Below are 15,498 nucleotides of genomic sequence, written 5' to 3'. Positions count from 1 at the left end.
AGGGCATTTTTGATACATTACACCCGCAACATGAACAAATCATTTTAGAGATCAACAAATATGTTTTGGGGACCGAAGTTATACAGAGTATGATAAAGCAACTATTATTTTGCTTTTATATCTTGGACGTTCCCGTGCAATTGAAAATGTTCGTGAATCAGCTGTTTACAATTAATCAAGCAAGACATGGAAACTGGTCTGGATATCAGCCCTCCCCCTGCTCCAAATGCCCCGCAAGTCCAAAATGTGACGCCAGAGTGGGCTGATGCCTCTAAGCTTTTGGAGAAATTCCAGAAGCATCGCCCCTACCTTCTGCAAGAATAGTTTCTTTAGAGAAAGAAAAAGGTATTGGGGGTATATTGGTACATGTTGAGACTTGAGAGACACATGCGAGAGCTTTAAGGCTCTCTTTGGTATGCTTTTTATTTTTGATTTTTGCCTATTTAACAAAAATCATTTGCGAAAACCATTTTTGGTCAAAACATAAAAGTTGTTTGGTAACCACTACACAGAATAGATTGTAAACAAAAAAATATGTTTGGCATACCTATGTGCATAATAGTTTTTTGAAGTGGGTGGGTGGAGAGATGCCACCTTTACCCATCTTCCTTCTCAAAGCATAAGGGGAGGAACAATAAGTTTGATGGGATAGTATATGTACCAGGGAAAGGGTGGGGAAGGAGTATCGATGTGGATATCAACTTGGAAGCTCAGGCCATGGAGAATTTGGAGAAAGATAAGGAGTTCCTCATGGAGCAGCAGTTTTAGTCTCTGTTTATTCTCGACTCAAATTAGTATAATTTTTTGTAGGTTGTGCTTGTGTGAAAGGTTCTTCTGGCTCTTCAGACATCTTCAGTGTCTACTGCTCTGAAATGGTCTCTGTGACCATCCGGGCCGATGTGCGCATCAACATCATCTTCTTCTTCCTCTATGGTGACCGAACCTCATGGCCTTCGTCTCCTCCTACTCCGATAATGGAAGCTCTGACCTAACCTATCTCCTTCCCCTGTTCGCTGTTAATGGTGATCAAGAGCCCCACCTCCTTACTCTCTTCTACTTTTTCTTTGAAAAAAATCCTTAGGTACGAGGTACTATCATATTCTCTGATATTTTCTTTCTTCTCTATTCCTCAACCTTGGCCACATCCCTATGCTCTCACTATATCATCTTTTTCTTCTTTAAATTCATCTTCCTTCTCTCATCCACCCAATATCTAACCAAGCCCTAACCCACATCGTTTTTTAATCCCCAATATTAAGTGCATTTAACTCCTGAAGTCATGATTGTAGCATCCCCATGTCTGGATTGAGGATTATGTGAGGGGTGTTTCGAGTTCCTAATGGAAGCTGAAGCAACCCCCATGTCTCTTCTAGGTTAAATTGTCATCTGTAGGGTATTTAATCGAGTTAGGATTTTAATTTAACCGTTTCTAGTCGACGATAAGGACTTTGAAGGTTTTTATTTGATTCATGAGGAAACGAAAGATAGCTGATATAATCTTTGGAGATCAGATGCCAAACCTTAATCCTGAGAACCAGCAAAGTCGTTTGGGAAGCTGATTACCTTGGAGTCTTCAACCTTTGATCCCGTTGCCTGACTGAGTTCTTCTTCGTCTTCTTCTTCCCCTCCTCTGGTTTTTTCTTCTTTATTTCTTTTTGAAAAAGAAGAAAGATCTATGGTTATAAGTTTAATTTCTAATTCAGATCTGGACTTTCTTCTTTGCTTTAATTTTTTTTCTTCATTTTTTCAACAAACAAGAGATAAAACAAACTGAATCTGTTGCAGGAAAAATAAGAAGATGACGGGGTGGGTAAAGTTGCAGGGAAAATAAGAAGAATGGGAAGTGGTGAATAGGGTCGTAGTAAGAAGAAGATGAGGGGGCGGGTGGAGTTGCAGGAAAAATAAGAAGAATGGGAAGTGACGATGGGGGAGGAGGAGAAGAAGAAGAAGAAAAAGAAGAAATTGGGAGGAGAGTTGATATTTCTAATTCAACAATGAAATGACGTTATTACCCTTCGATTTTGGGACCTATAAGCACATGCTCATTAAAGTCCCCGCATAATTGGTTGAAAGTGATTTTCAACCAAAAACCATAAACACTTTTAAATCTATTTTTGATTTTTGGTTTTTTTCAATCTTTTTAAAATAGAAACAGGCTCCATAAACGATATCAAACACAATCAAAAACGTTTTTTGAGGCAAAAATAAAAAATAAAAACTATACCAAAGATGGCCTAAATAACATCTGAAAACCCCTTTTGGAAAAAGAGAAAAGACGACATTTTGGGTCTATGGAGTGGAAGACATGACACCGTAATTGTCTAGCATCGCCTTGCGTCCAGGTCAGAGTTATTGTTTATATGAAGTGTTTGTTGTTGAACTTTTTACATTAAGTTTCTGTTTATGTGAAGTGTTTATTGCTGAACTTTTTAAGTTAATAGAATTACCTTTATAGTTACATAAATAAATTTTATGTTTTCAAAGTGTAACAGAAGGATATAATTTATTAGATCTCCTATTCATTGCTATACTTTTATTGGCTCCAACTTGCATTTATGATTAGGCAGAAAATCTTAAATAGTTGGATTTGAGGAGAAACAAGTAACAACAGCTCTAGAAAGATTGATCAAATACTTTTGTTAGGACAGCTAGGAATACCCACGTATTTCGAGGTTGATAAATTAGATAAATCACTATCTTTGGGAACTCTTCAAATGAACAACTTCCCATCCAATTACTCCTGTGACGTATTCGATCGGAAAGCTTCACAAGGATATTCAAGTACTTGATCTTCAACAAATGCCTAGCTGAAACATGTAAAGAACGCCGACAAGAGCCATATCTACCATCTCATTACAGTGGTGAGGTCTTCCATTTAAACTCTAGACCTATTTTTATATGATAGACCAACAAATTTTGATGCATTTGTCGATCAAAATGCAAATCATTTGTTGATTGAAACCTCTACAAACAAGGACAAATCTGTTTTGGAGATCAACAAGTATGTTTAGGGGACCGATGTCATACAGAGTATGATAAAACAACTATTATTTTACTTTTTATATCTTGGATGTTCTCGTGCAATTGAAAATGTCTGTGAATCAGCTGTTTACAATGAATCAAGCAAGACATGAAAACTGATACAGATATCAGCCCTCCCTTGCTCCAGATGCCCCGTAAGTCCAAAATGTGGTGCTAGAGTGGGCTAATGTCTCTAAGCTTTCGGAAAAATTCCAGAAGCATCGTCCCCTTACCTGCTACAAGAATAATTTCTTTAGAGAAAGAAAAAAACATTGGGGGTATATTGATATATGTTGAGACTTGAGAGAGCTTTATATAACATATGAAAATCCCTTTTGAAAAAAGAGGAAGGGCAACATTTTGGATCTATGGAGTGAAAGACATTACACCGTAGTTGTTAAGTGTCACATTGGCATCCTGTCGCCTTGCGTTGAGGTCAGAGGTTTTGTTTATGTGACGAGTTTCTTGCTGAACTTTTTACATTAAGTTTCTGTTTATGTGAAGTATTTGTTACTGAATTTTTTACATTAATAGAATTACCTTTGTAATTACATAAATAAATTTTATATTTTTAAAGTATAATAGAAGGATTAAATTTATTAGACCTCCTATTCAATGTTATATACTTTTACTTCCTCTAACTTACATTTATGATTAGGTTGGAACTCATAAATTATTGGATTTGAGGAGAAACAAGCAACAACAGCTTTAGAAAGATGGATCAAATACTTTTGCAAGGACAGCTAGGAATACCCACGTATTTCAAAGTTGAAGAATTAGGTAAACCACTATCTTTGGGAACTCTTCAAATGAACAACTTTCCATCCAATTATTCCTGTGACGTGTTCGATCGGAAAGCTTTACAAGGATATTCAAGCACTTGGTCTTCAACAAATACCTATCTGAAATATGTAAAGAACGTCGATAAGAACCATATCTACCATCCCATTACAGTGGTGAGGTCTCCCATTCAAACTCTATACCTATTTCTGTTTGATAGAGCAATAAATTTTGATGCATTTGTCGATCAAAATGTAAATCATCTGTTGATTGAAATCCCTACAAACAAGAATTGGTAATATTTTCTTTTCTCGTACTCTAATATTATTGTGTAGTTTAATATTGGTTAAGACTGTGACTGGGACACTGTATTTGTGATCTTGGTAGTATAGGATGATGCTTATCGTCCCTTTTAATGTACTTTATCCCTTATGGGAATGGGTGCGTGATAGCATGGTATCAGAGCGTGATGTTTTGCACCGGCACAGTCTAGTGGATGTAAATGAGGTAAAAATATAAATGATTAACACACTACTTTATTTCCTTAATGTAGTTTAAATCCACCTTGAACAAGACCTAAATAATGCGGTTGTTACCGTATTATTGGGAAATATGTTACGAGATATGCAGCGAGAGCATCGAGAAGCGCAACAAGAGCAGCGTACTTTCATGCAAAACATGACCAACCAGCTCCAAAATATTACCTGGGTAAGGTAACAGGTACCTCCTTGGTACACGTGGCCGCCGCTTTCGCAGTTGCTGCCGCACCTATTATTCCTCCTCCAACACTCGCTGCTATCGAAGTCCTTTTGGTGCAAATAGTGCCAAATCCCCCTCCCCCTGCTTCAGATGCCCCGTAAGTCCAAAATGTGGTGCCAGAGTAGGCTGATGCCTCTAAACTTTCGGAGAAATTCCAAAAGTATCGCCCTCCTACCTTTTACAAGAATAATTTTTTTAAAGAAAGAAAAAGGTATTGGGGGTATATTGGTAAATATTGAGACTTGAGAGACACATGAGAGAACTTTAAATAACATCTAGAAACCCCTTTTGAAAAAAGAGGAAGGACAACATTTTGGATCTATGGAGTGGAAGACATGACATCATAGTTGTCGAGCGTCGCCTTGGCATCCTGTCGCCTTGTGTCCAGGTCAGAGTTTTTGTTTCTGTGAAGTGTTTGTTGCTGAACTTTTTACATTAATAGAATAACCTTTGTAGGTACATAAATAAATTTTATGTTTCCAAAGTGTAACAGAAGGATAAAATTTATGAGATCTCCTGTTTATTTCTATATTTTTACTGCCTCTAACTTGCATTTATGATTAGGCAGGAACTCATAAATTGTTGGATTTGAGAAGCAACAAGCAACAACAACTCTAGAAAGATGGATCAAATACTTTTGCTAGGAAAGTTAGGAATAACCACGTATTTCAAAGTTGATGAATTAGGTAAACCACTATCTTTGGGAACTCTTCAAATGAACAACTTCCCATCCAATTACTCCTGTGACGTGTTCAATCGGAAAACTTTACAAGAATATTCAAGCACTTGGCCTTCAACAAATGCTTATCTGAAATATGTAAAGAACGTCAATAAGAGTCATATCTACCATCTCATTACAGTGGTGAGGTCTCCCATTCAAACTCTAGACCTATTTCTGTATGATAGAGCAACAAATTTTGATGCATTTATCGATCAAAATGTAAATCATCTGTTGATTGAAGATCCTACAAATAAGAACTGGTAATATTTTCTTTTCCCGCACTCTGATATTATTGTGTAGTTTAATATTGATTAAGACTATGATTGGGACACTGTATTTGTGATCCTGGTAGTATAGGATAACGCTTGTCATCCTAGTTACCCCTTCTAATGTACTTTATCTCTTATAGGAATGGGTGCGTAACAGCATGGTATCAGAGCGTGATGCTTTGCACCGACACAGTCTAGTGGATGTAATTGAGGCAAAAATATAAATGGTTAACACACTACTTGATTTTCATAGTGTAGTTTAAAATCCACCTTGAACAAGACCCAAATAGTACGGATGTTGCTGCATTATTGGGGAACATGTTACGAGATATACAGTGAGAGCATCGAGAAGCGCAATAAGAGCAACGCACTTTCATGCAAAACGTGATCAACCAGCTCCAAAATATTGTCAGGGTAAGGCAATAGGTGCCTCCTTGGTACACATGGCCCTTATTTTCGTAGTTGCTGCCGCACCTATTGTTTCTCCTCTGACACCCGCTGCTACCAAAGTCCTTTTGGTGCAAGCAGTGCCAAATCCCCCTCCCCCTGTTTCAGATGCTCTGCAAGGCCAAAATGTGGCGCCAGAGTAGGCTGATGTCTCTAAGCTTTCGGAGAAACTCCAGAAGCATCGCCCTCCTACCTTCTATAAGAATAATTTTTTTAGAGAAAGAAAAAGGTATTGGGGGTATATTGGTACATGTTGAGACTTGAGAGACACATGAAAGAGCTTTAAATAATATTTGGAAATCCCTTTTGGAAAAAGAGGAAGGGCGACATTTTGGGTGTATGGAGTGAAAGACATGATACCATAGTTGTCGAGCGTCGCCTTGCGTCTTGGTCAGAATTTTTGTTTATGTGAAGTGTTTGTTGCTGAACTTTTTACATTAAATTTCTGTTTATGTGAAGTGATTGTTACCGAACTTTTTACATTAATAGAATTACCTTTGTAGTTACATAAATAAATTTTATGTTTCCAAAGTGTAACAGAAGGATAAAATTTATGAGATCTCCTATTCATTGCTATATTTTTACTGCCTCTAACTTGCATTTATGATTAGGCAGGAACTCTTAAATTGTTGGATTTGAAGAGAAACAAGCAACAACAGCTCTAGAAAGATGGATCAAATACTTTTGCTAGGACAACTAGAAATACCCACGTATTTCAAGGTTGATGAATTAGGTATACCACTATCTTTGGAAACCCTTTAAATGAACAACTTCCCATCCAATTACTCTTGTGACGTGTTCAATCGAAAAGCTTCACAAGGATATTCAAGCACTTGGCCTTCAACAAATGCCTACCTGAAATATGTAAAGAACGCCGATAAGAGCCATATCTACCATCCCATTACAGTGGTGAGGTCTCCCATTCAAACTCTAGACCTATTTCTATATGATAGAGCAACAAATTTTGATGCATTTGTCAATCAAAATGCAAATCATCTGTTGATTAAAACCCCTACAAACAAGAACAAATCTGTTACGTCTGTGTCCGGACCTTGACCCGAACTCCGAATGTAGGTCCGAAACCCGATGGATCCTGGGTCATACCCGCTAGCAACCTGTGGTGCACCGACCAGGTAATCATTTTTTATGGGGAATACCCGATGATGTCATACCTACCCATCCGGAGGCAGCTACCAGACTTGTGCTGCGGTTCCATACATAAATTGATGGACGACCTAAGGTACAGCCTCTGTCTTATCACAATAAGAATAAATTTATTTTAAAAAATTAAATAGGGTTTAATGACCACAAATGGTGCAAGGACAATGTCCTTGGCATGGCACAGACCTTGGTGGGGCTCAGGCGTAAGAACAGCAGGGATCCACCGACTGGTCCATCCCTACTGGTCTATTGGATCGACCAGTACTGCTGTACAGCTCAAAAGTCATCTCAGATGTGTGGGGCCCACCGTCTCGCACCCCGGATCACCTCCCCATGCCGAAAATGACTCGTGGAATTGTTGCCCACACAATGGGACCATGTGGGGCCCACATTGAAGCCATTTACCTTGAGAATGCATTCTTAGAATGTGTTTCTTTCAAAAACACACTTGCCAAACAAGACCTAGTGGCTGGGTCTATAAAAGACCAGTCTTAGCTCAGAAAATGCCCCTGGTTATTTCGTTGAAGGAGAGGAAGAGAAGGAGAAGGAGAAAGAGAAGAGAAGAAGAGGAAGGGAAGGCTTGGAAACCCTCTTGAGCTTGGAACTAGCAAGGTAAGCCCCAAACCCAGCTGTTCTGTGCTGTACCATCCATTTTCCATGGCTGCAATCATAAGATCTTCACTATTGTTGGCTGTACAGCCATGCCTTCAAGTGTCTGCAAGGTTTAGCATGCTCTACTAGCTTTTCCTTGCTTTAAACCTTACATGCAAATGTAAATCTGTTATGCTTGACCTGCCATCCACCTATGTCATGATGAACATGGGCTATAACTGTCAAAACCAGCTTTGGGTAACTGATTCACATGCCCATGGTTGGTTTGAAGAGAGCCTTATGGGTATAGGACTTATTAGCTTCATAATATGTTAATGCTAGGCATTTATTTTCTTAAACAGAATTGCTATAACAAAAAAATACACTTATTCATGTGTGATTTTTGCTGTTCTTTACATGAACAGCCAAGCATGCTAGCATAGATAACCAAAAGCACCAAACCCCCATGCATGTTAGATTTTCCACCATGTGCATGTTAGATATCATGCATGGAACCCAATGATGTTCTCTAATCATCCATACATGGTCCTGATCCTTAGATCTAAGCCAAAACAGCTTAGACATTTAAATTCTCAAACTGAACTTACACTAGTCGATTGGACAGACCACTTCCAATCAACCAGTATTGTAAACTGAAACCTGTGTAATCCCCAGCTTGCCCACAGGTCTGTAATGCCCTGTATGGTGTCCTACAGGGAACCCCCGATCAAAATATGGCTTTGAACCCCCGTTGAAGCCGATTTGACGTTCCCGGGAAGGGTTTCGGGTGACTAAACTCATACCAAGCATGATGGCATGATCCAAACCATTGTTGTAGCCAATGCAGCAACAACTGAAGTCCCTAGTATGGAACCTTTTTGATTTTATGACTGAAACCCCTACTGGTCCATTGGATGGATCAGTACCAATCAACCACTAATAGAAACCTAGGACAGTATCGACTTTGGCCTACCCCTTGGCTTGAAACACTTTCCTTAGATCATCTGGGTATACCCTTGGTGCAGACCATTTCATTTCAGCCCTATTCCTACACTTGGAGCTACGGGTTGATTGCCACTGGTCCATTAGATAGACCAGTCCAATCCACCGGTGTAAACCATTGATGAATAACATGACCCTAACCCCTGCAATTACCTCAAATAGTACCTAGGAACCCTTTAGAGACTGTTTCCTCAAACCCCTTGTGGTTCTAGCCACAACAGCCTACTGGTCCATTGCCACTGGTCCATTGAATAGACCAGTGCCAATCGACCACTGCTGCTGTCATGGCAGTTTTGAGTCTTGCTTGGTCTGGGAGCTAGACCAAGGTTTCCCTAGCCTCCTGGGGTACTTTAATGAATATTGATGAATCATCTTTAATTTATTTAATTAAGCTTTGAGTGTCCGCCCAGCGACGCTTATTTATGTGCTCTTGCTGACCATCAGTCTTCAGATCCTGCAGATTACAGTCAAGGTGAGTGGATATCAGATCATTCATGTAGGTGTGGCCTTATGAACATATCGAAGAGTTACCTTTATTACTATTATCTGTTCTATAATATTATTTAAATTGCTTTCGAATATCAGAATTTATTGATGTAGCTATGGAATGTGGTTGTGAACCTATTGAGTAAATAATTGATGAATCAAATGCATGCTATGTGAACTGTTAGTTTAGATGTCGTAATAGACGGCTTGAAAATGAAAGGCATGGTGAGCCGTAGTATGGGCTGCGGGATCACCGTGCATTTCATACTGGAAATGAGGTTTGTGGTAGCCCATAGAATGAGATACGGTCGACACCACTAAACTCATACTAATCATGTAGACCATTGGGCTAGGTAAACATACCCTTATGCTATAACCCTTCCCAACATGGGTGTAGGTGTTGGGTGATCATGGCATCCTGAATGCCGAGGATAGTAGAAGTCGGGTCAGTTTGCTATGATTAACTAGGGGTCTGCCAAGGGAGGAGTTGGTGCTAACTACCCAGCGCGGGTTCCACCCGCAGTGATTGAGGTGGCAACTGAAGACGGAGGAGAAGCGATGGAGGTTGTCGCCCGAGTCATTGCAAGTAGCATACACCTAGTGACTTAGTTGTGATGTTAGGTGGACTAGAGTAATAAAATTGAATCCAACATGTAGATTGATGATTGTGTTGGTTGTACCTGCTTGCATGATCTTATATTCATTTGCTGGGCTCGGTGGAGCTCATCCCTCGTGGATTGTTTCTTTTAGATGATTTTGCAGGTGGACATTATCCTAAGTGAGAGGATCCTTACGGACAATATGGTGATGGTGATCGTGAACATTCTGATGTGGACCCCTATGGAGGTGATCCCTTTGATGCGGGTGCATAGGATTAGATTGGAGGAGCTTATCTGATGGCGGTTGTCCTTTCTTTTTGATGTTCATAGAACATTCTTTTTGTGGATAGCCGTATGACACTTTTCTTTTGTATAGCTTATAGATGCAGCTTTCATGTATTTTGATTTATGATGCTGGGCTATGAAAAGGCCATGTATGTAGTCGTTATGAGTTCCTGTGAGGTGACCCTCTGTTAAACAATGTAGTTAAGGTAGTACTGTGGGTTATGAGCGACTGTCAAACAATGTATTTTGGTAGCTCTTTTATGTAAATACTACGATTTAGCTTCCGTTGCACTCTGTTTCCAATTTTATATTGTAAATGTGGTGTATGTCTGTTGAGTGGTGTTTACTTCCGAATCCTGGAGTTTCGGCGGATGTGATTCGACATCCGGGTTTCCCGCCCGACCCGCCTAAGGGGTGGTTTGGGGTGTGATAAAATCTATTTTGGAGATCAATGAATATGTTTTGGGGACCGATGTCATAAAGAATATGATAAAAACAACTATTATTTTGCTTTTTATATCTTGGATGTTCCCGTGCAATTGAAAATGTTCGTGAATCAGCCGTTTACAATGAATCAAGCAAGACATGAAAACTGGTCCGGATATCAGGTGAATACTTTTTTAATCAAATATTCTTTTAATCTATTTTTTTAATGTGATTGAATCAGATAGGAAGTCCGAGGTGATCATTGTTTCTTTTGTAAAAAGAAAGGTCAAATAAAGCAGGACTACGCTAAATACAAGACTTGGTTAGCCAATCGTGAGAGTAAAGGTAATAATTTTTTGGCTTTTGTTTGTGAATCCAATCTATCTGAAGCCCCATCCAGTACGTGGTAACTAGATAGTGGTGCAACTAATTATGTTGCTTTTACCATACAAGGGTTCAGAAACAGGAAGAAACCAAATAAGGATGAGTCAAAACTCTTCGTAGGGAACAATGAACAAGTTGACGTGGAGTTCGTGGGAGATGTTATTTTAATTCTAGATAGTGGTTTTAATTTAATGTTAAAAGACATTTTTTTTATACATTTTTTAGACAGAATTTAATTTCTGTTTCTAGTTTGGAAATGGGTGGTTATTCTTTTGAAATAAATAACAATATGATTACAATGTTTTTTAATTCAAATAAGGTTGATTGTTACACTATGTCCAATGGATTGTATAGATTGTGTTTGTCTCCTAATGAAATATATGTCTCTTATAATGTTGAAAAAGTTATTTCCAAAAGACTCTTGCCTAAGGAACAGTCTCACACTTTATGGCGTAAAGGGCTTGGGCACATCTCTAAAGAAAGAGTAGAAAGGCTGATAAAGTCTAACATCCGCCTACTCTTGAAGGTGAGCCTGAGACTTGTGTAGACTGTTGTAGGGGTAAAATGACCAAGATAAAGAAGAAATCTGCAGTCCGTAGTTCTGACTTGTTGGAGGTCATTCACATTGACATCAGTGGACCCTATTCAGCCACATTGTGTATAAATTATTATTTCATCATATTCATTGATGACTACTCCCGATATGGCTACTTGTACTTAATTAAGGAAAGTCTGAATTTCTTGAGAAATTCAAGATTTTTAGGACTGAAGTTAAGAAACAGTTAGGAAAAGTCATAAAAATTATTAGATTTGACCTCTAAATGGTGTCAGAATACTTCCCTACAAGTAGAAGTATTTACCTTACTGTACAACATACACAAATGTATTGTGTATGACTAAAATGGTTACTAAAAAATACATAGAGTTGGATGAGGAAATTGCAAAGTTGGAGTAATCACCATCCAAGGTCTAGGTTGGAATCACTCCTGAAGGTGTAGGTTGGAATCACCACCAATCATCTTGTTGAATCACCACAACAGGTCCTATTGAATCTCCACAACATAATTCTGATTTCCACGTGATTAAAACTCTATCCAAAGAAGGAATATGAGTTCTATTGAGGCAAGACTCTTTTTTCCCTAACAAACAATTAAATAACAATAACTTAATAAAATAAAACAACTTAAACTAAACCCCATGATTGGAGTAAACTAGACTGAAACATGGTTCAATTTTGAACCAAAAAATGGTTCAAAAACTCATCTGTAATCCATCATTTGGTTCTGGTTTTCCTCCTGAAGTACCAATGATCTGCATCAATATCATTTACATCGAGAATCAATATGTATTGATCCGTTTAAAGGCTATTTCAAATATTATTTTTTAATTTTTTTCTTCATTTTATTTTCATATTTGTCCTTGTTTTATTGCCAAAGGGAAATAAAATACAATTTTCAAGGATGCTCTTTTACTATTTTCTAAATTCTGGTAATTCAAAAAGTTGACAAGCGATAAGGTTTCAAACTCAAAATTTTAATCTTATGATCTTCCATTTATCAAATATTCTCCCTTGTATTTTTAGCCATCAATTTCTTTTCATTTTTCAATTATTATTTTCCACCTGGTTACATCTATTTAACCTAAAAAACTTAACACGAGAGCAGAGAACCTTGTATCTATTTATCAATATTTTCTATAAATCACTCACTAATCATGATCAAATTCATGGAAGGAGAGTGAGAGATTCATTCAAGTAATAACTAGTTTGAGAGAGAAGAGAGATGATGATGAGGCAATACTTGCACTGATGTATATTTCATTTTCCTTGAATTGCGGTGAAAGAGGTATTACTTCACTGATTTCCATCATCCACGGTGAAGGAAACCTTTCTCTCTTTTATTTAATCCATCGTACTTGAGGCCGGTGAGCCTCTTGTACCTAATCTCTAAGCTTTGATTGCCCTATACTTCAACAATGTTCAAACTTAATAACACCTTCAAATGATAATGTTTGAACAAAGCAAACTAAAGCTGATTCTTTCCCTTTAGTGTTGTCACTAGTTAATCCATTAAAAGAGATTCAAGTTTGGGTTTTCCTTGATACTAGAGAGAGAGAGAGAGAGAGAGAGAGAGAGAGATGTTCATCATCAGGGAAGAAGGGTAGGTTTGATGAGAACTTGGTTGATGATGGACACAATAGAGTAGAATTAGATAAGTGAGGAAAAGTGAGGTTTAGTTTCTTACCTCACACAAGCGTGCGGATTGTACTTCCATTTGGTGCCCTTTACATCATTTATTTACTCAATCCATTGCTCTTTTCAGAAGCAATGCTATAGTAAAGTAGTAGTATTTAGGCTTCGCGTGATCGTTTTAGAGGAATATAAAGAGATTAGAGAGGAAGGACTAGTGGACCGTAATAGTCAATGAGTGTGTGTAGGACTTGTTTCTTTATAAGAGTCTGAAGGGTTACTAGTGCTAATAGTCAATGAATGACCACTTTTTTCTCTTTTAAGAGTGGGAGGGATTAAGCTGGACAATATTATATATTTTCGTCAAATTAATATAGTACTAGAATATGTAGAAATTTCATATTTTTATATAATAATTCATCTTGGATGAATTTTTTTTTTTTTTTTTAATTTATAGAACAATGGTCATGAAGGCTGTCCCAAAGAACTGATTTAGCTAGGAAGTGTGGTGTAGTCTAGTGACCCACAAGCATGGCAATCTATATCCACTTCTCCGGCTCTTTTACGGTTCAGGGAATCAGAATCGGAATCGAATTGGATGAATAAGCCAAGCCTGATCTCGATTCCAATTGATTCCTGCAACCCTCTTTTCAATCGTCCTGGTTTCATATTTGATCAAATTTTTTTTTAGTTAGTAAAATAACACAAAATTGTAGTAAGATCTCCTAGTTTATTGAATTAGAAACTTTTAAAAAATTAGAAAATTAGAAAATCTTTGCTTATTCTCCCCAATTTTAATTCTAAGATGTCGGCCAATTCAAGTTGAATTCATACACACAATCTGCCAGGCTTTAACTCCATGGATAGATTTTTTTTCTGAGCCCACATGATGAGCCTGACCTGAGTCAGGGATTTCGAATTCTATTATAGCTAACTAATTCCTAGCTGATGACCTTTTCATCATAGTTTGAAATTTCATCTCGTCTCACCATTTCGAGCTGTTCGAAATTTTCAAAATATTTCAAAATTTAGATGGAATATATGGGTAGGTTTTTGGCTATATTAAGGTTTGATACTTCATGTACACCTTTATTTAGGCTAAATAAATACATTTAAATTTGCATATTGCAAAAAATGAATTCAAAGTGGTGTTTTTGCACCCTTGATTGATAATATACGGTCGGACCCTGATGTATAAATAGTTAAATACACATTGTTTAAATAATATATTAAAATTTCATGAAATATATCAAAATTTGATCATTTTTCATTTCGAAAGCTCATCTCATCTCATCTCGATAGTATTAAAAATTTTGAAATATGCCGATATATCAACAATATTCGCAAAATTTTGAATCATGCTTTTAATCAAACAATAATAACAGCAACAACAAAGTTAAAAAAAAAAATGATACTAATTAATGAAGAGTAAGCAAAAGGTTTCATTATATTATGTAGAGAAGACAAAAGAAACTCCCCAGTCCCCACCTCACTACCTCACCCTCACCCTCACCTGCCCACCACCATTAGAGATCATAATAAAACAATCCCCCATTCTTTTTCTTTCTCCTCCTTCACCCTCAAGTCCAAATCATGTCCATACGCAGTAACCCACCTCTGTACTTAAAAGGGGACGACTTACTCTAAGCACACAAACATGATAATGGCCGCCATTGATCAGTCACCTTCGTCTGTCCACTACAACGTTGCATGAAAAATAGGAAGATTACCAGTGAATCCACGCTCCTACCTGATTAGGATAGCGATCTATGCATCTCTGCCTGCGTGTGTGTGTGTTACTGCTTAGGCTGTAAGTGGTCACCCACGTGCACGCAGCAAACATCGATGAGGGTGTTGTGTGGGCGATACTGAGAACTGAAGTGGGGCTCTGACACTTGTGGCCGTGTGGGGATCTAATCTGATATATTCTAATTCCTTAAAACTATTAAAACTTAAAAAAGTGTTGGAGTACAGAGAGATTCATCATCTGATTCGGAGTTAGTGATGTCTGACCCCTCCCATGGTGGGAACTGGAAACTGGGAAGAAGAGAATAGTTAGGGACCACCACCACCTCCAGTGCACGTGAGACTCTCTCTCTCTGTCTTCTCTTTCTCTTTCTTTCCTCTGTTGCTGTCTGGGACATGTCCACTACTACACGTGTGGCTTTGTTCACTCTGCCATTGCTATCCACCCAAGCTGAAATCTTCTCTGCTGTCATAGTCATCATTTTCATCTTCTTTAAATTCTCCTGTTAAAGAGACTATTAATGATCCTTTAAGCTTACTACACTGCTGCTGCTGCTGCTTCATGGGCATGGTCTTGAATTTTTATATCATGTGAAGTCGGCTTAGTTTTTTTGCTTTATTAGTTTCAGATTA

At 37.9% G+C, this 15,498-nt stretch overlaps 1 long non-coding RNA gene across 2 annotated transcripts; it reads left to right on the top strand.

Annotated features, from left to right (window-relative positions):
* The first annotated feature begins 632 nt into the window (after nucleotides 1–632).
* LOC122656859 lies at nucleotides 633–13,850 on the top strand. 2 transcript variants are annotated; one of them, XR_006332183.1, is made up of 3 exons: nucleotides 633–761; nucleotides 10,793–10,802; nucleotides 13,840–13,850. It is a non-coding gene; the product is annotated as an uncharacterized LOC122656859 (long non-coding RNA). The 2 variants fall into 2 exon arrangements; XR_006332182.1 differs by lacking the exon at nucleotides 10,793–10,802 and adding an exon at nucleotides 9,068–9,077.
* The last annotated feature ends 1,648 nt before the right edge of the window (nucleotides 13,851–15,498 follow it).

The sequence above is a fragment of the Telopea speciosissima genome, chromosome 3, assembly GCF_018873765.1.
Source record: "Telopea speciosissima isolate NSW1024214 ecotype Mountain lineage chromosome 3, Tspe_v1, whole genome shotgun sequence".
Lineage (NCBI taxonomy): Eukaryota > Viridiplantae > Streptophyta > Magnoliopsida > Proteales > Proteaceae > Telopea > Telopea speciosissima.
Note: the sequence above shows the minus strand (reverse complement) of the source record. Positions and strands in the feature narration are given on the sequence as shown.